The sequence below is a fragment of the Pogoniulus pusillus genome, chromosome 7 (assembly GCF_015220805.1).
Source record: "Pogoniulus pusillus isolate bPogPus1 chromosome 7, bPogPus1.pri, whole genome shotgun sequence".
NCBI lineage: Eukaryota > Metazoa > Chordata > Aves > Piciformes > Lybiidae > Pogoniulus > Pogoniulus pusillus.
In genome coordinates, this window is record NC_087270.1 from 4,770,155 (window position 1) to 4,793,253 (window position 23,099).

The 23,099-nt window shown below is 44.5% G+C and overlaps 1 protein-coding gene across 1 annotated transcript in view; it reads left to right on the forward strand.

Moving 5' to 3' along the window:
- GCFC2 (GC-rich sequence DNA-binding factor 2) overlaps positions 1-23,099 on the forward strand; it is a 988,578-nt gene that overhangs the window by 442,875 nt on the left and 522,604 nt on the right. The window lies entirely within an intron of this gene.

The window sequence follows — 23,099 nt, forward strand, 5'->3', positions numbered from 1 at the left end:
CAAGTATTCTTCCTTGGAAAAACATGGGGAGACAGCACCTGTCCAGCAAGGAACAGCCAGAGCCAGTGAATGGGCATACCTAGGTGCTCTGTGTGACCTTGCAGGGCATTTCAGCCCAGCATGTGTTGTACAAGCCCACGTCCATCTGCTGCAGCTACATCTAAGCATGGGAGCAGGGTGTAAGAGGAAACTCACACCCCTAGTGAACCTGATAGTACTATTCAGTGATTGTCAATTAGATACATGTCATTATCAATATATTGCTTTGAACATGATTTGGGTTTAATGTACATAGAATCATAGAATCATAGAATCAAGCAGGTTGGAAGAGACCTCCAAGATCATCCAGTCCAACCTAGCACCCAGCCCTATCCAGTCAACTAGATCATGGCACTTAGTGCCTCATCCAGGCTTTTCTTGAAGACCTCAAGGGATGGTGCCTCCACCACCTCCCTGGGCAGCCCACATGAATCTGCTCCCTGTAAAAAACAGCAATGTTACCTTTTCATGGCTCCAATAAAATATCTCATCACATTTAATGGTGACTGAGATCCTTACTTCCACTGATCCTTTGTTAGACCTCATAGGGAACATAAAATACAGTGTAATAGCACTGCAGTGTAATAGCATCATCCTTAGTGCTCCATGACTAACACAGCTGTAAAGCAGCAATTCAGTTTTAAAACTTGTAGCTCCATTTACTAATGATGTGTCTCAAACCCAATTTATGGTTAACTACCAGGTGAATCTGGAGAGAATAGAGATCCAATATGGCAAGCCATTGCATTACACCCATTATGCATTCTTCTTCTTCAGCAGCAACATCTTTGATCAAATGAAATCCAATGATAACTATTGGAAGCAGAAGCTTGCCAGCTTCTTGTTCACCTCCCTTCAGAACAGCAGTTTTGCAACTGGATGTAGCAATGCATAAATCCCTTCAGACTTGTTTGTTTTGCCTGGTAATTGGTGAATAACCTTGGGGTACAGATATGCATCACCCTCTTATGGAGGCTAAGTATAAACATTTGTTGTGTTCTTTTGTAGGTAATGGGCTTCCTTTCCAAGAAATTCAAAAGCTGTTTCCTCTTACAAGCTTCCTAAGCTGAGGCACAGGGTGAAAGCGATTTTATTTTGGCTGGAGGAGAGGGTAACAATCTAGTTAGCAATCTTGACTTCCCATTTTAACCACTCCTGTTTGTGCCCAGTGGAAGGAACAGCAGCATATGACCTGGTCATTTATTTAATTGACCTACACTTTAAAAAAAAGGGGACATGTTTCTCTGGTTGTTGATTTTTGTGCCTTTTTTTTCATGTTGTCTTTCACTTCAGCCAGTTTTGTTGGAAGCTCTACCTCACCTAACGTTCATAAAGCAAAGATTTCTCCTTTTCTGTGATTTGCCAGTCGGTGGCTCACTGAGCTAAACATCAAATTACTTTGTATGGTTGTCTATGAATTCTATTTCCCTAGCAGTATGTAACTCTACCCTGGAAATATGTCCTCCTGTACTTGGCCAAACAGCATGAAGTTTTGAGCCCCACACTACAAGAAAGACATGGAGGTGATGCAGCGTGTCTAAAGGAGTGCAGTGAAGTTGGTGAAGGGTCTAGAGCTGATATGGAGGGGTAATGAAAGCTGATATGAAGGGGTAATTAATCATTGCAAGATGATAGCTTTCCAAAATTCATATTGTTTACTAATTTTGATATTCAGAACTCTCACCACCCCCAACGACTAATTTTAATAATAAGGGGTTCTTTGCAGAGTCATGGAAACTTTATACAGATAATGCAAACAACTCACAAAAATATACAAACACTAATTGAGCTGGAAAAGAATGTTCTTGCAGCCAAATGCCACTTGTGGTCAATACACTGCTTGCCCACTAGATGGGCGCAAGGAGCTCCTTTTCTGCTTATCATCAAATCATAGAATCATAGAATCAACCAGGTTGGAAGAGACCTCCAAGATCATCCAGTCCAACCTAGCACCCAGCCCTAGCCAATCAACCAGACCATGGCACTAAGTGCCTCAGCCAGGCTTGGCTTCAACACCTCCAGGGACGGTGCCTCCACCACCTCCCTGGGCAGCCCATTCCAATGCCAATCTCTCTCTCTGTGAAGAACTTCCTCCTAACATCCAGCCTAGACTTCCCCCAGCACAACTTGAGGCTGTGTCTCCTTGTTCTATTGCTGGTTGCCTGGGAGAAGAGGCCAACCCCCACCTGGCTACAGCCTCCCTTCAGGCAGTTGTAGACAGCAATGAGGTCGCCCCTGAGCCTCCTCTTCTGCAGGCTAAACAACCCCAGCTACCATGAACAGATATGCCACACAAAGAAAAGCCACAACCATCTTTCTTCCCTTGACAAGTGGAGACACACCATTACCTACACAAGGACACAAAGGAGGAAGAGACTGCAGTGGCCTGAACAGAAAAAAAATGCATCCCAAGTCACCTGCCTAATAATGGAGGTATTTGGGTTTATGTGTGATAAATAGGCTCAGATTCACTACTGCATAGGTGATTCCTTGCTCCCCTACTACATGAGCAAAGGAAGGAAGAAAGGGAGGTGTTCACAATGTCAGGATCAACAGGAAAATTGAGGTGGCCTCTTTCATAAGCCATTCAGAGCAGTAGTTTCCTGTGTGGATGAGATCCTTGCATCCTGAGTGACGTCGAACGAATCTTCCACCGACTGCGTGTGTTCCTCTCGATGATCATAAAGGGTCCTTGGAGTAACATATCAGTTTTGCTTCATGCTGACATCTACAAAGCAAATATCCACATCTGATCTAATTGTCCAGGCTTTAAACTTAATGAAGGCTCACTTTGAACTCGGTGGAAAAGTATAACTATCTCAAGTCCTTTTCTTCCAGTTTAATAAAGACAGCTAAAGTAGATAAAGTTGCCCATTGCTTTCCATTGTGCATAAATATTGTTCAAGATGACCCTTTAAGATGCAGACATCTACACTGCAGAAATACAAACCCATAACATTGGAATAAGTTGAGATGAATCTCATCTAAATAAGTTTGCATCCAGTTAATTCAGTATTCTGCCTTTGGCAGCTCTAAATTGCTAGAGTGCAAATAAGGCCCAAATTCAGTTGGGCTGTTATATTACTGACTTTAGATTGCTTTTCCAATTAATAAACCATTCACAGAAAGCTGTGGGGTTTTTGATTCAAATGAATTTTAAATATCCACCAAATAGTTTCTAGTACCGACTGTGATTTGCAAAGTATCTGTTTCAATCAATCATCATATGCACAGGATCACACAGTTATCTATATTCCCTCATTCAACCTTTGAAACAGTGGCCTGCTTTAAATCCTAACCAAGATAGTGAAGAATACCCATCCAATTAAATAGCTTTTGCTTTTTGACCAAGAAGATTATCAAAATATTATTGTCAGGGTAGTGTTGCTCACATGAAAAATGCTCTTTCAGGAATCCCCAATGTCTCCACAAATGTCTTATCAATTTCTTTGGAGATGTTAGGCATCTATGAAGGACAACAACTTGACCATGACATTTTTTCTTCATGAAAGTAGCATCACTCTCCAAGCCCAGCCTCTCTATTGCTAAAAATATGCAATACCTGCAAGTGTTGAATCTAATTGGTAGTGCTACAAAGAAAAAGGACATCTCCTATAACCCTAGAGGTGCCTATTCCATAACGGGAACCATGAAATTTAGTCTCTTATCTAATACAACTGGGCTGAAGAATCATAGTTTTCACTCCAAAGTTGATATTTTAAAGACAGCTTTTGTACCAGGCTGGAATGTGACATGAACTACTGTCAGACCATTGGTCACCAAGTTATCACAGTATCACAATATCACAGTATTATTAGGATTGGAAGAGACCTCACAGATCATCAAGTCCAACCCTTTACCACAGAGCTCAAGGCCAGACCATGGCACCAAGTGCCACGTCCAATCCTGCCTTGAACAGCTCCAGGGACGGCGACTCCACCACCTCCCCGGGCAGCCCATTCCAGTGTCCAATGACTCTCTCAGGGAAGAACTTTCTCCTCACCTCCAGCCTAAATTTCCCCTGGCACAGCTTGAGGCTGTGTCCTCTTGTTCTGGTGCTGTCCACCTGAGAGAAGAGAGCAACCTCCTCCTGGCCACAACCTCCCCTCAGGTAGTTGTAGACAGCAATAAGGTCACCCCTGAGCCTCCTCTTCTCCAGGCTAACCAATCCCAGCTCCCTCAGCCTCTCCTCGTAGGGCTGTGCTCAAGGCCTCTCCCCAGCCTCGTCGCCCTTCTCTGGACACACTCAAGCATCTCAATGTCCCTCCTAAACTGGGGGGCCCAGAACTGAACACAGGACTCAAGGTGAGGTCTAACCAGTGCAGAGTACAGGGGCAGAATGACCTCCCTGCTCCTGCTGACCACACCATTCCTGATGCAGGCCAGGATGCCACTGGCTCTCTTGGCCACCTGGGCACACTGCTGGCTCATGTTCAGGTGGGTATCAATCAGCACCCCCAGATCCCTCTCTGTCTGGCTGCTCTCCAGGCACTCCGACCCCAGCCTGTATCTCTGCATAGGGTTGTTGTGGCCAAAGTACAGCACTGGCACTTGGAGCTATTGAACACCATCCCCTTGGACTCTGCCCATCTGTCCAGGTGGTCAAGGTCCTGCTGCAGAGCCCTTCTGCCCTCCAACCCAGCCACATCTGCCCCCAGCTTAGTGTCATCTGCAAACTTGCTGATGACTGACTCCATGCCCTCATCCAGGTATAAAGGCAGTATTTCCTCTCATGTCTTTCTCTGTCAAATCTCCTGTCTGCCCCCTTATCTAAGGCACTCCAGCATAATTTCTTAGCACTTCAAGTTCTGCATTCCCATCTTGAAATGATGTGGACTTTGCCAAGAAAGAAATATGAGTAGCCTGGATGGCAGGGCTCAGCCAGTGCAGCAACTGTTAGAAGACTGTGAAGTTTACTTTGTAGTTTCTCTTCAATGTTGCTGCTGCTGAAGAAAGAGATCTTTTTTTTCTTTGAGGTTATTAAATACTGGCTCACTCAGTCTTGAGGAAAAAGAAAAAACTCTATTTGTGCTTTTGCTCCTCCTGGGACTGCTATGAGATTAGATCCCCTCAGGAGTCCAATCCTCTTTCTTCGTTTCTGTACCAATAAATATAGCAGCACCAGGGCACCGGTGGAGGAGTTCAGGATCCATGCTGTTAAACAGATAAAAAGTCCTTAGCTGGTTTTGGCCTAGACAAACCAGCATCCTCCTGCATGGTTTGAGGAGTCAGTTCAGACCAGAGGCCTTTCCTGACAAGTTACTGGAGAAATATTGACGCAGCACAACCTTCCCTTGCCATCTGGCCTTGGGGCTGCACAGCAACTCCTTAGCAATGACATTTGCTGCTAAGGATGCAAGAGGCAATGCTTTCCTGATCAAATCAGAAGCAAATGCAGCCTCTTAGTCATAGAATCATAGGATCAGTTTGATTGGAAGAGACCTTTAAGATTATTGAGTCCAACAATTAACCCAGCACTGCCAGGTCACACTAAATCATCTTCCCACGTTGTAATTAAAATGACCTCCCTCTTCCCTTTCCAAGGAGGTATGGGACCCAGTATCTGGGTCTCTCAGTACCTGCCCTTAATGTCTCCTCCATGTGTCAGACAGAGATTGCTGCTGGTTTTGAAGAAATTCAGTGCAAATAGCACTGTCTGGCAGGGAGTGACAAGCTCAGAGGATCAAAGACAGGAACATAAATCTAACAACTTCCAGCTAAGGAGCTACCTCCTGCCTCCCCACTGCTAAGGAGGCAAGACTGAAGAGAGGTGGGAAGAGGGATAAATATATCTGTCTTGGGTGTGATAAATAAAGTATGGGATCATTCTGGGTCCCTCAAACAAATGATTTGCAGTACTAACAAACACCTCCAGGAGCTGCAGGACCAGGGTAAGTGTTTTACTCTCTCTCTATGCTTTATATCAAGACAGACTGTCTTTTCCACCACTTTTCTTACTGGGAGCTGCCCAGTACAGGGAACCTTGTGTGCTATCACACTCAGCATACCAAAGCTCCTCTGTCACTCTAAGTGTCATAGAAGAGTTTAGGTTGGAAAAGATCTTTAAGATCATTGAGTCCTACTGTAAAAACAACACTGGCAAATCCCCCACTAAAATATCAAAGTCTTCTTTCTAGATTTTGTCCCAAAGCAGCTCAGCTGTTTCAGCTGACAGAGGATGGTCCCTGTCAGTAACTGCAACGTCCCTGACAACAGCTCTTTCAAACATTGAGCCCATGATGGTTTTATAGGCAGTATCACAGTATCACCAAGGTTGGAAGAGACCTCACAGATCATCAAGTCCAACCCTTTACCACAGAGCTCAAGGCCAGACCATGGCACCAAGTGCCACATCCAGTCCTGCCTTGAACAGCTCCAGGGACGGCGACTCCACCACCTCCCCGGGCAGCCCATTCCAGTGTCCAATGACTCTCTCAGGGAAGAACTTTCTCCTCACCTCCAGCCTAAATCTCCCCTGGCACAGCCTGAGGCTGTGTCCTCTTGTTCTGGCGCTGGCCACCTGAGAGAAGAAAGCAACCTCCTCCTGGCCACAACCACCCCTCAGGTAGTTGTAGACAGCAATAAGGTCACCCCTGAGCCTCCTCTTCTCCAGGCTAACCAATCCCAGCTCCCTCAGCCTCTCCTCGTAGGGCTGTGCTCAAGGCCTCTCCCCAGCCTCGTTGCCCTTCTCTGGACACGCTCAAGCATCTCAATGTCCTTCCTAAACTGGGGGGCCCAGAACTGAACACAGTACTCAAGGTGTGGTCTAAGCAGTGCAGAGTACAGGGGCAGAATGACCTCCCTGCTCCTGCTGACCACACCATTCCTGATGCAGGAATTGTAGGACAGCTTCCTTTACATTCGTAGTTCATTACACTCCATTCACATGTGGCCTTAGGGCTGTCTTCTGCTTTTCCTCAGTCACTGCATCCACGTGTCCCAGTTGCAAATTGGGGATGTTTAGCACGCTTGTTTCGGGGGATATCTGTTTAATTATGCCAAGCTGCTCACTTTGCAAGATCAAAACCAACACTTTTTCTTCTCCTTTTTTTGAGGGGGCCAATACCAAGTCATAGATGTTTACATTAATGTTTATATTTATTTGCTTATTTGTTCATTTATTTTAATTATAGGACAAATTAATACTTCCTCTCCTCCCCCCCCCCCCCCCCCTTTTTTTTTTTTTGAGCTTGGCACTGAAAGATTTGCCTTTTTTTGGGTGATTTTTCAAGGATTATGTTTATCAAAACTACACTTTAGCATTTTAGTGAGAAGCAACCAATTTTAAGAGATTTGTGGCCTCTCAGAAACAATTTGAGTGCCAGAATGCCACGTTCAGTGCTGTTGTCTAACCAAGATGGAAATCTCACTATTGCTGTTATTTGTAGGGTATTGCTATAATCATTATACAGCAGCAGTAGCAGAAAATGCCCTCAAGGCAGGATTGGATGTGGCACTTGCTGCCATGGTCTAGGCTTGAGCTCTGTGGTAAAGGGTTGGACTTGATGATCTATGAGGTCTCTTCCAACCTTGGTGATACTGTGATACTGTGATACTATAAAATCCTGCAGACAGCAGTGATAACAGAGAAGTCCTCACTATAAATTCTCACATGACATGAGTTAGGCAGTTTATCTGCTGCTGGTTACAGGCAAACAAACATGACAGATATTCAGATCGTGGGGCAGAGTAAGAACTGGGAAACAGCATATGGATATGTGTTGTTGGAGTCAGGGACAGAAAAGAACTAGCTACAAAGAGTTTAAAGAAGAATGGAGATAGCCTTGATACTCCCAGACAGAGCTCTTCTGAAATTGTGTTACCCAAAGGCCTTAAATGGCTGCACATCATCTCCTAGTTAAGTCAAGGGGGCTGAATGGAGTAAATAAATAGTATCATACTCCTCTGAGGAAGCCTTCCAATACTTCTGTTGTGTATTAAGCTTCCAATTTTAGATCTACCCACGTTCCCCATCCTTTTTTTTTCCAACACAACAGTAACAAACATTCAACAGCATTTCCCACAACTTGCTTTCTAGAAGTTTCTTTCCATTTTAACAATAATTTGCCTACAACTGACTGTCTGGGTCACCTTCCATCCAAACTGCCATTTGTCCTAGGTCTTTCTATTGCCATGCCCGCACAATTCAGTGACATTTTGTTCCATCTGTCCATCTGGTTAACACACCTGCCTTCTCTTCCTCTAGGTGCAGAAGCTGATGACTATGACAAATAAAAGATTAGGCTGAGAAACAATGCAGTGTTGTCACTTCATAACACATGCTATTTTTAAAGGTAAATGTCAGTGAAGTTCCAACTCACTTTTTATTTCAGAAGTAATGGGCCCCTGAAGATTTGCAAGGAGTGAAAGTCAAAAGAAAGATAGAGGGGAGCAAGTCTATTGTTCGAGCAGCCTGAAGCATCACAGCCACACAAAACCTGCAGAAGAATTGCATCAGTTCTTTCATTTTTAGCTCACATTGCCTGATATATTACAGCCTATGCCCAACTACTCTCTGTATAGAACAAATTTTGCTGATTGTTAAGGAAGGACAGGATTTCTTCAGCATAAACAAGTGTTCAATTTTGATTGGAAAAGAAGACAAAGATGGTACAAGTCTACACTGTGAGTTACTTCTTCTGTCATTTAACATAAAGAGGAAAGATGGATTCCAAACTGCACTGCAAGAACGTGTCTGAGAGAGACAGAGAGGAGGACAAGGGGAGCACAAGTTATTTGATTTGTGCTTTTCCTTAGCAGCATTTCATAGCTGATTATTTTATTAGTCTGTGACCTCATGATCCATGGTCTTTTACTTTCCCAAATGTTACTAAGTAGTGATGACAGATGTGCTACTCTCAGTGTCACTGCTTTGCCTGACCAAACTTGAAGTTAGTGAAAACATCAACATGCACCAAGGGAACCATGAAATGTTTCTCACATGCAAAGGGATCTGTGACATTTGGTCAACCTCTTCTTATTCAGCTTTTTATTTTCTTCTTATTCAGCTTTTTATTTAATGACAGTTATTTATCAAATGAGCTAGGGCAGTTCAGAAGAAAAACAATGTCTACAGGACACTTCTGCAATTACATAGAACCACAGAATGGTGAGGGTTGGAAGGGAGTTCTGAAGATCATCCAGGGCAACTCCCCTGCCAAAGCAGGCTCAGGTTGCACAGGAAGGTGTCCAGGCAGGTTTTGAATGACTCCAGAGATGGAGTTCCCACCACCTTTCTGGGCAGCCTGGTCCAGTGCTCTACAGCCCTTAAAGTAAAGAAAAGTCTGTCTGGGATGTTGTCTAAGGAGCTCTCAACCCTCTTTTGGTGAGTGTATGTATTTTTGGGTACTCTCACAGGTAGAGGTACATCCAGTTTCACAGGAAATATGTCAAGAATATTTCAGCCAGTGTGCTGCAGCTAAGGTGGAAAGGGAGCAAACCTAAGCCTGATTGCAGCAGATGTGGGCCAGATATGGTGCTAATAATGGAACCAACTTGGCACTTTCTGCAGTTAGTTAACAGGAGAGGCTGGAGCCCTGATTCCACAGTGAGTGGCTTCATCTTACAGAACAGCCTGTGGCTGGTGAGCTGTGCAACAAAGAAATGGAGAAATGGACAGACACACTGCTAGAAAGCACCATTTCAATGTTATCAGGTCAACAGTGGTACTTTGGTGATACTCAGAACCTTGTTAATGCTGTCCCACAAGTGGGAGCAGCATTGACACTTTGCAGCTGAATAATACTCTGCAGGGCAGGTCTGAGTGATCAAGTAAGTGTTTGTTGGTCTCTGCTCAGAGCCAGCTTGTCCCTGGAGCCAAATTTTGCTCACACATGAAATGAACTCTAATGTTTACCCACACGACTCTGGGAACAAGATCAGGCCTTTTCTATTATGTACTTAATGCTCTTCAAATTGCTGCTTATGAAAGATGATAACATGCACCACCAAGAGAGCTCTTCATCAAGAGTAACAAATAGCAGCAACTAAAAGAAAGAAGTTGTTGAATTGATTAGCCCATTGTCCCAAAGCTGTAAAAATCATCTAGAATGATCAGATTCAGCAAATGCTTTGCATTTGCTGCAAGCTCTGCAGAGAAAAAAAATTGTCCTTGGCTTTTGTCATCCCAGTAGAGTCACTGAAGCTTAGAAATATAAGCTGGGAAATACCTCAGTAGGTGATCTAATACGTTGCCTAGTGTCTTTGTTATTCAAACAAAGAAAGGGTAATCTCTCCACTACAGGTACTCTACAATTACTCTACTGCAATTACCATTAAATAAAAGCATTTTAGCTGCATGGCAGTAACTAACAAATCAAAGGCTGTGCTATTCTCTGAGCTCCTGTAAGATTTACAGCAAATATATACCTATCTTCTTTTTACACCACGAAGTACAGTGAAATCATTGTAATACATTGCAGTAAATCTCAGAGACCCTGTGGCCGTTTGAGCTGATCCTCTAGCTCAGACATAGGGGAGAGATGAACATTCCAGGGATAGGCCACATAAATGGCAACAATAGATAAATTAATATAATTTCATTGGAGCATCAAGAACTTAATGTCTAGAAGCACAGTTTGTTCTCCCCCTTCTCCCGCTGGCTTCTGCTGCTGCAGCTTCGCCTATCTTCCCCGGCTGCTGTTTTGTCTACTGCTGCTTCTGCTGCTTCGCTGCTGCTTGACCCCCTCCCCATCTCCCTTAAGGTTATTGTATTGTGTTTTTTTCCCCTTCCTTCCTTCTCTAGTTAGTATTTCTTTTTACATTGTTATACTTATATTATAAGAAAATACAATTCCATCTTTCCCTGACTTTCAAAATGTAGGGGGGTTTGTGTTGTGAATTTCTTCCCGGGGGAGGGGTTGGAAGTTGTTCTGGCAAGAGTCTGGTGTGGATGTTTGGAGGAAGTTCTTGACAGAGAGAGTGATTGGCATTGGAATGGGCTGTTCAGGGAGGTGGTGGAGTCACCATCCCTGGAGGTGTTCAAGAAAAGCCTGGATGAGGCACTTAGTGCCATGAACTAGTTGACTGGCTAGGGCTGGGTGCTAGGTTGGACTGGATGAGCTTGGAGGTCTCTTCTAACCTAGTTGATTCTATGATTCTATGATTCTAAGATTCTATGGAAATCACAAACAGGAGTGAAGACTGTAGTGATGCAGATGGCAAAGGGAGACAGAATGGTACTTTCAGTGCAGAATAAGGACAGACAGCTTTGAAAAAAAGGATACAAAGAAGTTTTGTTTCCATGAAGAACAAGCCTATAGAATATTTGCATATTATGGAAATGCAGTGATTGCTGGAATTGAATACATTATTAATGCTGCCTTACCTGCTGGCAAATCAATGCACAGTAATATTTAAAGTAAGTTTGTCCCTACAGGTGATGGTTCTATGATATCAAGGAGAATTACCATTGCACTTTCCATATTCAGACAAAGGCAGAGTCATAATCCAGACTTGCAGTCTGGGCAGGAGATGATGTAGTGCTCCTCTAACAGCAACCAAGACATGTGTGTATGATCACACTAGTTCTCATGTGAAAGCTGAAAATGGTTAGAAAAATGTTCTTTTGTGTTGGGTCCCTCTGTCATGCTGTCAGATTTGACCAGTGCTGGGGCAGCCAGCAGCTCTATGAAAAGTAAATTTAAGGTGTTACAAGTGAAGACATCTGTCTGCAGAAGCCTCAGCCCCTAGACAGACAGCAAAGAGCACACAATTTCTACACCAAGGGCAACTTATAGGCTCCATCAAAGCCCACTTGTTGAGCATGACTTTTTACTTTGTTTGCATTTGTTGGGGTTTTTTTAACAACTTAAGCAAAATTCTCACTTGCATGGCTGAATGATGCCTTTTTTCCTAAGTCTGGTCACCTCTGAGGCAAGCATTGCAATCAGGTTTTATCTGATAACATCAGAGTAGATGAGCCAGCTCACTGTATACATGGTAAAGGAGAGCTGTGAACAAAGATGCCTGACCTTGGGAACAAAGTTACTGAGATACTCAGTGGAGGGCATATGCAGTGACAGTTAAGGTCCATCATGTGATAACCTAGATGTGACAGCAGACTATCAGAAAAAATTAATTAGCAGCAACTGAATTCTTATAGGTGACCCAGTTTCAGGGAAAAGAGTGAAAGTGTTTTCTTTAAACAGCTTTCAACACCATCAGCTTCCTCAGTACACACAACTCTTTTTGGGAAAAAATGAGACACCAGATGCAGGGGCTGGGAACATGCTCAGATGTCTGTCAGTTTTGATTCTGAGCACTGCAGGATACCCCTCTCAATGCACCACATTTTATATGCACTAGGAAATACATATTTAGTGGTGAAAAGGTCGTTTTTAATAGCAGTGTGATGAGGATGCATAGTAGTTTCCTTGGACAATTATTCACAGTGTGTTTTCATGGTTCAAGGCTTCATTTAATTAGGGTCTCCTGTTTCCCAGTACAGTCCAGCCCATCAAAGTGCCACCTCCAGATCATCAAATCAAGAGGATATCAGACATGGTTTACATAAGAATTTCAAAAACTTATTTCTTTCACACTAACAGATTTCAGAAATGCAAGTCCTATAAATGAAACACAGTTCTATACACATTTCACATTTAATGAGGGAGTAACAGGAGGTATAGAGAAATACAAGCCCAGTGTAATTCAGCAATTCATGTCATTCTTGCCACTGTGATTTGGTTGACTGCTGCAAGTAGACCTAAATTTCTTTGCATAAATTAGTGGACAGGCTGGGGACAGAGAGACTGGAGAGAGCCAGGCAGAAAGGGACCTGGGAGTACTAGTTGATAGTAGCTGAAGATGAGCCAGCAGTGTGCCCAGGTGGCCAAGAGAGACAATGGCATCCAGGCCTGGATCAGGAACAGTGTGGCCAGCAGGACAAGGGAGGTTATTCTTCCCCTGTACTCAGCACTGGTCAGGCCACACCTTGAGTCCTGTGTCCAGTTCTGGGCTACTCAATTCAAGAAAAATGTTGAGATACTGGAAGGTGTCCAGAGAAGGGCAACAAAGCTGGTGAGGGGCCTGGAACACAGCCCTGTGAGAGGCTGAGGGAGCTGAGGGTGTGCAGCCTCGAGAAGAGGAGACTCAGGAGTTACCTCATTGCTGTCTACAACTACCTGAAAGGAGGTTGTAGCCAAGTGGGTGTTGATCTCTTCTCCCAGGAAGCCAGCAACAGAACAAAGGGACACAGTCTCAAGTTGTGTAGGGGAGGTCTAGGCTGGATGTTAGGAGGAAGTTGTTGCCAGAGAGAGTGATTGGCATTGGAATGGGCTGCCCAGGGAGGTGGTGGAGTCACCATCCCTGGAGGTGTTCAAGAAAAGCCTGGCTGAGGCACTTAGTGCCATGGTCTGGTTGACTGGGTAGGGCTGGGTGCTAGGTTGGACTGGATGATGTTGGAGGTCTCTTCCAACCTGGTTGATTCTATGATTCTCTATCAACCCTGTATTCAATAACGCAGAATTGCTCCTCTCATCCAGGACTTCTCTGGATGTTTACATATGAGCCCTTTATCGATACAAGAAGCAATGATAGTTCTAAAACATCTTTTGCTCTACCTTACACCTCCAACATCTCACTTCCAGTTTCACTTCTCCCTGAGTGGATGGAAATACTGCAAGCAGCTGGTACATCCCTGCCTCACTCTGCTTTGCAAATAGATTTGTCTGACAATATGATGCTGTTGATGGCCATTTCAAGCTCAGGAACATCACCTGGCCCATGCTATCTGGCCTGATTAGCTCTGCTGGCTTGCAGACATAGCTATAAAGTATTCTTTGATAATTGCCAAAGCCCCCAGCATCTTGGTACACACATTGCTGCTGTTATTGGCAAATAGTTTTGGGTACCACACTGGCCAGAAACTTCTATGGGTTAGGGCATAACAATTCATGAGTCTTCTGTTGCCTTTGGTCTTTTCCTACTTTGGCAACAGTCATTCCTCTGTTTGGCTCAGATTTAATTCTGAATGCTTTGAAACATTTGCAAAGCTTTCTTCTTATAAGAACTCACTTGCTGTCATAGTGATTTGAAAGTCTTATTTCCTTTCCATGTTTTCTATTTCCTATTGTTATTTTTTTTCCAGGATTTTACCTCATTTGTAATGGATTTTCTTTCTTGGCATTGTGTAGTCCTGATCAATTGGCCAGACACTGAAAACCATCAGAACTAAGGACTCTTTAAAATAAAATAAAATAAAATGAGATAATATTGATTTGAAATATTCAAACCCAAAAAAGGCTGGACTGTTTATAGGATCACAGGCTCACAGGATGTTAGGGGTTGGAAGGGACCCAAGGGGATCATTGAGTCCAACCCGCTGCCACAGCAGGACAATCCTATCTAACACAGATCACACAGGAACACATCCAGACAGGCCTGGAAGGGCTCCAGGGAAGGAGACTCCACGACCTCCTTGGGGAGCCTGTTCCAGTGCTCTGGGACCCTCACAGTAAAAAAGTTCCCCCTTGTGTTGAGGCAGAACCTCTTTTGCTGCAACTTACACCCATTGCTCCTTGTCCTGTCACTGGGAACAAATGAGCAGAGCCTGTCCCCCCCCTCCTGGCCAGCCCTCAGATACTTATAAACATTTATCAAATCCCCTCTCAGTCTTCTCTTCTCCAGACTAAGCAGCCCCAGGTCCCTCAGCCTCTACTCATAAGCTATGCCCTCCTGTCCCCTCATCATCCTCCTAGCCCTCTGCTGGATCCTCCCCAGCAGATCCCTGTCCCTGTTCAAGTGGGGAGCCCAAAACTGAACACAGGATTCAAGATGAGGTCTCAGCAGGGCAGAGTAGAGGGGGAGGAGAAAAATTGAATGTAACAAATCTGTCAAGTAAAAAATACATTTCTACCAATTTGGTATTACTTACAAAGCTTTCCTTTGCAAACTGCCCATCGTTTTCATGACATGAGATGCACAGGCACTTCCCAATAAATAAGATCCATTTTGTCCCCCACAGTTGTGTTAGAAATGTATTTCATACATGCTCAAGTTCAGTTTGATTGTGCTAGTTTGAAGCTAGCTAGAATGTTTTGAAGAGAAGAACTAGATCACAGGCTGTGAATGGGAAACAATGGTGATGTCTACTTCACTCATAGGCTTGCTGAGAGGTATAAGAGCAAGAATCCAAACATAGATAAGGCACTCAGGCACTGCCTGGTCTTTGAGCTGCATTTCTCTCTCTCTCTAACCTCACCTACTGTCTCTCTGATTAATCCACTTGCTTCCTAACCCCCCTGGCTGACCTCCATTTTTCGTTGGGCACAAGGCACCGTCTGGGGTAAGGTTGAGAGGAGTGGGAGAAGGTGGAAGGGCAGTTGGGAGCCCCTCCTGGGGACTCAGGTTTCTGGGAGGGCTGTTGTGTTTCTGTATTACCTTTCACCTTGTCTATTTCTGTATATATCTGTATATTCTGTAAATATCTGCTTGTATATTGTGCTAACCTTCATCTAAATTTCCAGAGCTGGCTGAGTCTAGTCTGGGTGACTTCTAAAGTGGGGGTGGGGGGGTGCGGGGAACACCCAAACCATCACATTGATAAATCTACTATCGCAGCAGTGAGCTGCTAAAGTTGAAGGAGCAATGAAGTGTAATGGGCAGTATTCTGTGTTTATTTACAGCACTCAAGATTTTTCACAGGCTGTTTCTGCTCAAGACAGTTTTTTTGCCAAGCCTTAACATCTAATTAATCCTGCCGAAGCCATCAGCACTTGTTTTGCTGCAAATAAAGCAAGGATTGTCAAGTAACAAAACCATGCAGAATGGGGAAATCATTATTTCAATTCACTGGAGATTGTAAAAAAAAAAAATCATATTTCTGATAATGGTTTGTTTGTTTGTTTTCTTTTCCCCTCTACATGCGTAGAGATGACCTCCAGAATGAGCTGTTTCATCACCTTTGCAGGGATGGAGGTGAGACTGACTGGCCTGGAACTGTCTGGGTCCTTCTTTTTGCAGTTTTTGAAGACTGGGTTGACACTGGCTTTCCTCCAGACCTCAGGTACCTGCTCTGTTCTCCATGACCTTTCAGAAAATGATGAAGATTGCTTAGCAATAACCTTAGCCAGCTTCCTTAGCACTTGTGGACCCGTAGATTTGTGGGTGTCCAGCTTGCCTAGATGATCTCTAACCCAGTCCTCCTTGACTAAGGGAGAATCTTCCTTCTTCCAGATTTATCTCCAGAATCTGGGATTTCTGAGGGCTGGCAATAGCAATAAAGACTGAAATGAAAAAGGCATTCAGTATTACAGTATCACCAAGGTTGGAAGAGACCTCACAGATCATCAAGTCCAACCCTTTACCACAGAGCTCAAGGCTAGACCATGGCACCAAGTGCCACGTCCAGTCCTGCCTTGAACAGCTCCAGGGACGGTGACTCCACCACCTCCCTGGGCAGCCCATTCCAGTGTCCAATGACTCTCTCAGGGAAGAACTTTCTCCTCACCTCATCCTAAATTTGCCCTGGCATAGCTTGAGGCTGTGTCCTCTCATTCTGGTGCTGGCCACCTGAGAGAAGAGAGCAACCTCCTCCTGGCTACAACCACCCCTCAGGTAGTTGTAGACAGCAATAAGGTCTCCCCTGAGCCTCCTCTTCTCCAGGCTAAACAATCCCAGCTCCCTCAGTAACTCCAACTTGTCTGTATCCTCCATCAGCAGGGCATCCACCTCATCCAGCAGCAGGCCCATATTTCCCCTAGTCTTCCTTTTCCTACTGATGTACTTGAAGAAGCCCTTATATTCTTTTACATCCTTTGCCAGAGCCCAAAAGAGCTTCAACTTTCCTTGTTGCAAGGCTATGACTATACTGAAACAAATCTGCACTCAGAAAATAGGATATTTCAAGTACAGCACAGATCTGTGCAGAGGAATGACTGATAATTGATGAATTTTCATTTTTAATTAGAATTTTAAAGTATGGATGCTTTTGAAGGTATTAACAGGCAGGCAAAGCCAGAGGCATCCCCTCTACATTAAATGGAGGATTTCCTGGTAGAAGAAGGAATCAGTGAAAGCAAAAATATCTTGAAAGACCTGAAGCTTGAAGGTTTGTGCACTTAACTTGTGAAGCTCCAACTTCAAGGACTGTTGAGTCTCCTAGCACCTTGTGGGATCGTGCCCTTCATGTTTGCCTGGAGGCTGCAATCCAGGCAAAGTTTCTAAAATGAGAACTTCTTTTCTTGGTTAGGCTTCTGGGAAAAAGAGAGTGGTCTAAGAGCACTTTGAGTAGGAGGCTCTCAGCTTGTGGTGGCTTGTTGCAGAAACCTGTTTAACTTGCTGCAGGAACATGGTCAAGGCCCCACAGACCAATGTGATCAAGGCGATGCCACATGGACACCAGACGATTCAATATGAATGATGCCAGAGACCTTTATTGATCATTTTGTCTCTCAATATGTCCCTCAGGGCACAAGGCATATGCCTACACATTAGCATAATTAGTCAAGGACAACCCACTCCATCAGCATAAACCACACCTTGCTTTCCTCATTAACGAGGTGTCTGTTATCTATCCCTCCTGAGATAAGGTAGCCAGCAGCTGCTGGGAACCAAGGTCAGCATCCACCTGTTATTATCCTTCTTCACTTTGCATTCCCACAGTGTCTGACCTTGTGCACCTGTGATGAACAGACATGCTTGTGGTGCATTGAAAAGCCTCAGGGATGGCTACTCACAGTATCACAGTATCATCAGGGTTGGAAGAGACCTCACAGATCATCAAGTCCAACCCTTTACCACAGAGCTCAAGGCTAGACCATGGCACTTGTCTTCTATGCACATGCATCTCATCGCCATGCCTGCTTTTGTTCTCAGACCATTTTATTTCAACTTAGTTGGGTGTCTGTATCGTTTACCTTTGCCCACCAGTGCAAGGTTCTGTCTGTCACTAAGTGATCTACTCATCTCACTCCAATTTCCATTTTCTCTCTGGAAAAACATTGTCTGCCCTGGACTAGTTATTTTGTTCTATGAACCAGTGTGAAACCTTGATTTCTGAAGAAAGCCTTGGAGTCCTTTCTGTTGTTTTCTCTTTATGTACCAACCTTTGTAGGGAAGAAGGACACTTACTGCTCAGTATCTCTCTTTTGCTTTTCATTTGCATTTATTTACTGTGAGCCAAAGCCAACAAGGTCTTGCTGTTTCAGGGCATCACTACTGACAATGCTTTTGGAGTTAGCATTATTAAACCTTCTGAAAGAAGGACTATAAGAGAAGTGTTAAATGTGCATCAGCAGAGCCTCTTTACTTGGCTCTCCATACCACCCATCTCCCAGTACATCCTGTTTTCACATGCTCCCAAGCAGGACATCCAGTAGACACATGTCTCCAGACACCATTCTGCTTCCTGAGACATCCTGCCAGCTAATTTGTCTTGCTTCTGAGCTCATTTTGGCCATTAACTTCTTATTAGGGGGACAAGGATGTTACTTGTGACCATGATGAAAGAAATAATTTTGTAAAGGATAGAAGGGGCTGGTTCTACAGGTAAGTTTTGACATGGAGGGAAAAAAAGTCTTTCTCCATAGGGTGCACTGAAAGGAGGGAGAGGTTAGTTACTGGATTGCAGTCATCACAGGGTATGTCCACAGAATATCTTCACCTCTTCCTTCCACCCTCGTACTGCAGGACACACACTCTGGCAGATGTGGAGAGCAGGACAGCATGGGGAGCAGGGCTTAGAACCTGAGCCCAGCAGGTTCAATGCACTGGGGATTGCTATATGCTAGTTTGCAAATACTTGTTGATTTGCTCCAGATCACATCTTCTGGGGGCCACCTGACCCTTTGGCTGACATGTGGAAAGGAAGGAGGTGAATAAATGTTGTAGAAAGACAGGTGCTGGGCAATAAGCTGGCAAGACTGTTGGAGAAAGCCAAGGAGGGCCATGAGATCCCAAGTGGACCTATAGTCAACCAGTGACCTCTTAGAGACTTTAAAACTCCTTCTGAGATTGTTCAGAAGGGATATATTTCTTGTAGAACATACCCTGGGGGCCTGAGGTAAAAACTTCTGCAATAAATATGGAAAGGATCACACCAATCAATCCTCACTGTCCAAAGTCCTTGAAAATAGTGCTTAGGATGTAAATCAAGCAAGTCATGTACCTGTGTAACCAAACATAATGTGTTTCTGGAGTTATAGACCGTTTCCACGCATGACCACTCAAGTGAGACCAACTAAATTTCATGAAGTCTTAACCTGACATTTTTGAAGTCTTGATCATCCCCTGGGAGTTCCTTGAACACAGTTGCATGTGCATGAAGTTGCTTGCATTTCATTTTCAGACCTGAGTATTTAAGATTGCAGGGTGCATGTGCAATGTCTGGAAACTGAATTATTACTATCATTAGCTCATTTTCTCCATGACAAAAGAGTAGTGAATGTTAGTTGTTTCCATTTTCCAGATGCTCCATTAATTCTGTGCTGGAGAGATATCATCGATCACCTGCTAGAACAAATGTGAAGCTGTTCTCACTGGAACATGGTGTGATTGCTGAGAAGGCTTGATTCAAGTGTCTCTGGGAAACCTCACTGTTAGCCAAGCAAATTCTTAGACACTGTATCTGGTATGAAAAATAGGTGTGATTTAGCAGTTACATTAGCTGCAGAAGTGTACTGTCAGCTTTTGATTATTTTTTTCCCTTCTGTTACTGACTGGAAATATCAGAATATGTATTAGAGATCAGACAGGATTTGAAATTATGTCTGCTTTGCAGGAAAGCATAAACTGAACTGGCACATCCAGTAGTTTAACAGTCTCACTTTGGCAGAAGCTAAACAGTAGCAGTACTTGTATGATCACAGTATCACCAAGGTTGGAAGAGACCTCACAGATCATCAAGTCCAACCCTTTACCACAGAGCTCAAGGCCAGACCATGGCACCAAGTGCCACGTCCAGTCCTGCCTTGAACAGCTCCAGGGACGGCGACTCCACCACCTCCCCGGGCAGCCCATTCCAGTGTCCAATGACTCTCTCAGGGAAGAACTTTCTCCTCACCTCAAGCCTAAATCTCCCCTGGCGCAGCCTGAGGCTGTGTCCTCTTGTTCTGGTGCTGGCCACCTGAGAGAAGAGAGCAACCTCCTCCTGGCCACAACCTCCCATCAGGTAGTTGCAGACAGCAATAAGGTCTCCCCTGAGCCTCCTCTTCTCCAGGCTAACCAATCCCAGCTCCCTCAGCCTCTCCTCGTAGGGCTGTGCTCAAGGCCTCTCCCCAGCCTCGTTGCCCTTCTCTGGACACGCTCAAGCATCTCAATGTCCCTTCTAAACTGGGGGGCCCAGAACTGAACACAGCACTCAAGGTGTGGTCTAACCAGTGCAGAGTACAGGGGCAGAAAGACCTCCCTGCTCCTGCTGACCACACCATTCCTGATGCAGGCCAGGATGCCACTGGCTCTCTTGGCCACCTGGGCACACTTCTGGCTCATGTTCAGGTGGGTATCAATCAGCACCCCCAGATCCCTCTCTGTCTGGCTGCTCTCCAGCCACTCCGACCCCAGCCTGTATCTCTGCATGGGGTTGTTGTGGCCAAAGTGCAGCACCCTGCACTTGGAGCTATTGAAGCCATCCCCTTGGACTCTGCCCATCTGTCCAGGCGGTCAAGGTCCTGCTGCAGAGCCCTTCTGCCCTCCAACCCAGCCACATCTGCCCCCAGCTTAGTGTCATCTGCAAACTTGCTGATGACTGACTCCATGCCCTCATCCAGATCATCTATGAAGATATTAAAGAGGATGGGTCTGTTTGCTACCAGCTGGTAGGGCAACCAGAACTGTTCAGTACACCTCCTCCCAGAGAGAAATCTCTTTTCTCTTCCCATTCAAACGAGTGCCTAAATCTAACAATGTGTCTTCCTCATAGGTGATACATTCATCAAGGTGACAAATGATAAAGAATACAAATAGATGAGTCCTGCTGCCATGCTCAGCAGTGAGAGAGACCTGCAGAATTTAGGTACTCCATTTCCCTAGGCTGAACAAAAGTCTGCTTTACAAGATCCCCTTAGTTTGGTTGTTTTAAAATCAGGCTATCTTCAGCCTTTTAAAGGTGGTTTGCTAATTTGAAATCAGTGCAACAACCTACTGAAGAGTGATGGCATTTCTACATGAGTTTCACCCTTTGGGGGGTTTTTGAAGCATTAGAAAAATGTGCTGCCCACAAAGAAAATATGGAGAAATGTTTCAATCTATGAACACAAGTCAGGACAAAACATTTGGAACTTTGAGTGCAAATAACAGTTTTGGTGCTGAGTTAGGCAGAGGCAGAAATGTGGGACTCCTGGGGTGAGAGCCAGAGAAGAGAAGCTCCCTTAGAAGTCAGTGGGCCTCTTGTTGCTATTCCCTACGTGTGAATAAGTCATAATTTCAGTTCCAGTAATATCTTGTGTCAGCTGAGTGAGTAAAGTAATACACCAGCAGATTCATTGTGTTCCTCTATAGTGCTAAAGGACTAGTCAGGGTTTTTTTTCCCTGTCCTCAGAAGACCTCACGATGTCTAAATCAACATATCTAAACCAACTGATCAGTCATAGGGAAGGTTGTTCTTTCACTGTAGTTATCTAATCAGATCCTAGGCCAGAGTGGAGTTCTTTACCTTATTTAATATATCTGCAACACAAAAGTAGAGTGTGAATTTCTACACCCAGCTTTCAGATATGTCTGGCAGCAGAAAATGAGCATGAAGACTAAGGGAGGTTCTGCTTATCTGCCACCATATGGGCCTTTTGAGGACCACTTCCATCAGGATACTTCAGAATTGCCCTTTCAGTTCAAGACTGTGTCTTCTCCCAATAAGCAACTGATTCATTTGTGCTTTCTTTTAGTTGTCAAGGAAGCAAAAATGAAGTTTTATAAGGAGAGCCAATGGCATCCTGGCCTGCATCAGGAACAGTGTGGCCAGTAGGACAAGGGAGGTTATTCTGCCCCTGTACTCAGCACTGGTCAGGCCACACCTTGAGTGCTGTGTCCAGTTCTGGGCCCCTCAGTTCAAGATGTTGAGGTGCTGGAAGGTGTCCAGAGAAGGACTACAAAGCTGGTGAGGGGCCTGGAGCACAAATCCTATGAGGAGAGGCTGAGGGAGCTGGGGGTGTTTAGCCTGGAGAAGAGGAGGCTCAGGGGTGATCTTATTACTGTCTACAACTACCTGAAGGGGCATTGTAGCCAGGTGGGGGGTGGCCTCTTCTCCCAGGCACCCAGCAATAGAACAAGGGGACACAGTCTCAAGTTGTGCCAGGGTAGGTCTAGGCTGGATGTTAGGAGGAAGTTGTTGTCAGAGAGAGTGATTGGCATTGGAATGGGCTGCCCAGGGAGGTGGTGGAGTCACTGTCCCTGGGTGTCTTCAAGCAAAGCCTGGATGAGGCACTTAGTGCCATGGTCTGGTTGACTGGATAGGGCTGGGTGCTAGGTTGGACTGGATGATCTTGGAGGTCTCTTCCAACCTGGTTGATTCTATGGTCTAGTTGACTGGCTAGGGCTGGGTGCTAGGTTGGACTGGATGATGTTGGAGGTCTCTTCCAAACTGATTGATTCTATGACACAAAAATACAGGTGGTGGTAAAGCTTCTCTTGTTAAAAGCTCATCATTAATTTGACACTATAGAAACAATGAAGAAGGAATGTACACCTAGTGCTAAAGGACACTCATCAGATGATGCAGATGTTAATACTGTTTGTAGCATCCCTGTCACATTGATGCCAACAAGCAGTTATGTCCAAATCAGGTTTATTATTTCATTTTGCTATGAAGCAAACAGGCAGGAGATATATATATATATATAATCCTCTGTAATAGAGAAATCTCTGCAGTAATAACAAGAAACACAGAAAAACAGAGTCCCTGTACATTTCTGGCAGTATAAATGTTCACTTTTGCAGCAACTACTTTACAAACAAAGAGAATAATGGTTCTAAATTTTTTTACCAGCAGCTCTTAAAGTCAGTGTTGGGTTTGTAACTTTTTTTTGGTGCATAATATGTTGCTAACCAGAAAAGCATTTTTGTGCAGCACTTGGTGTGCTTGCAGTATTTTTGCAGTACTTCTTCAGAATTCCAAAGCAGACACC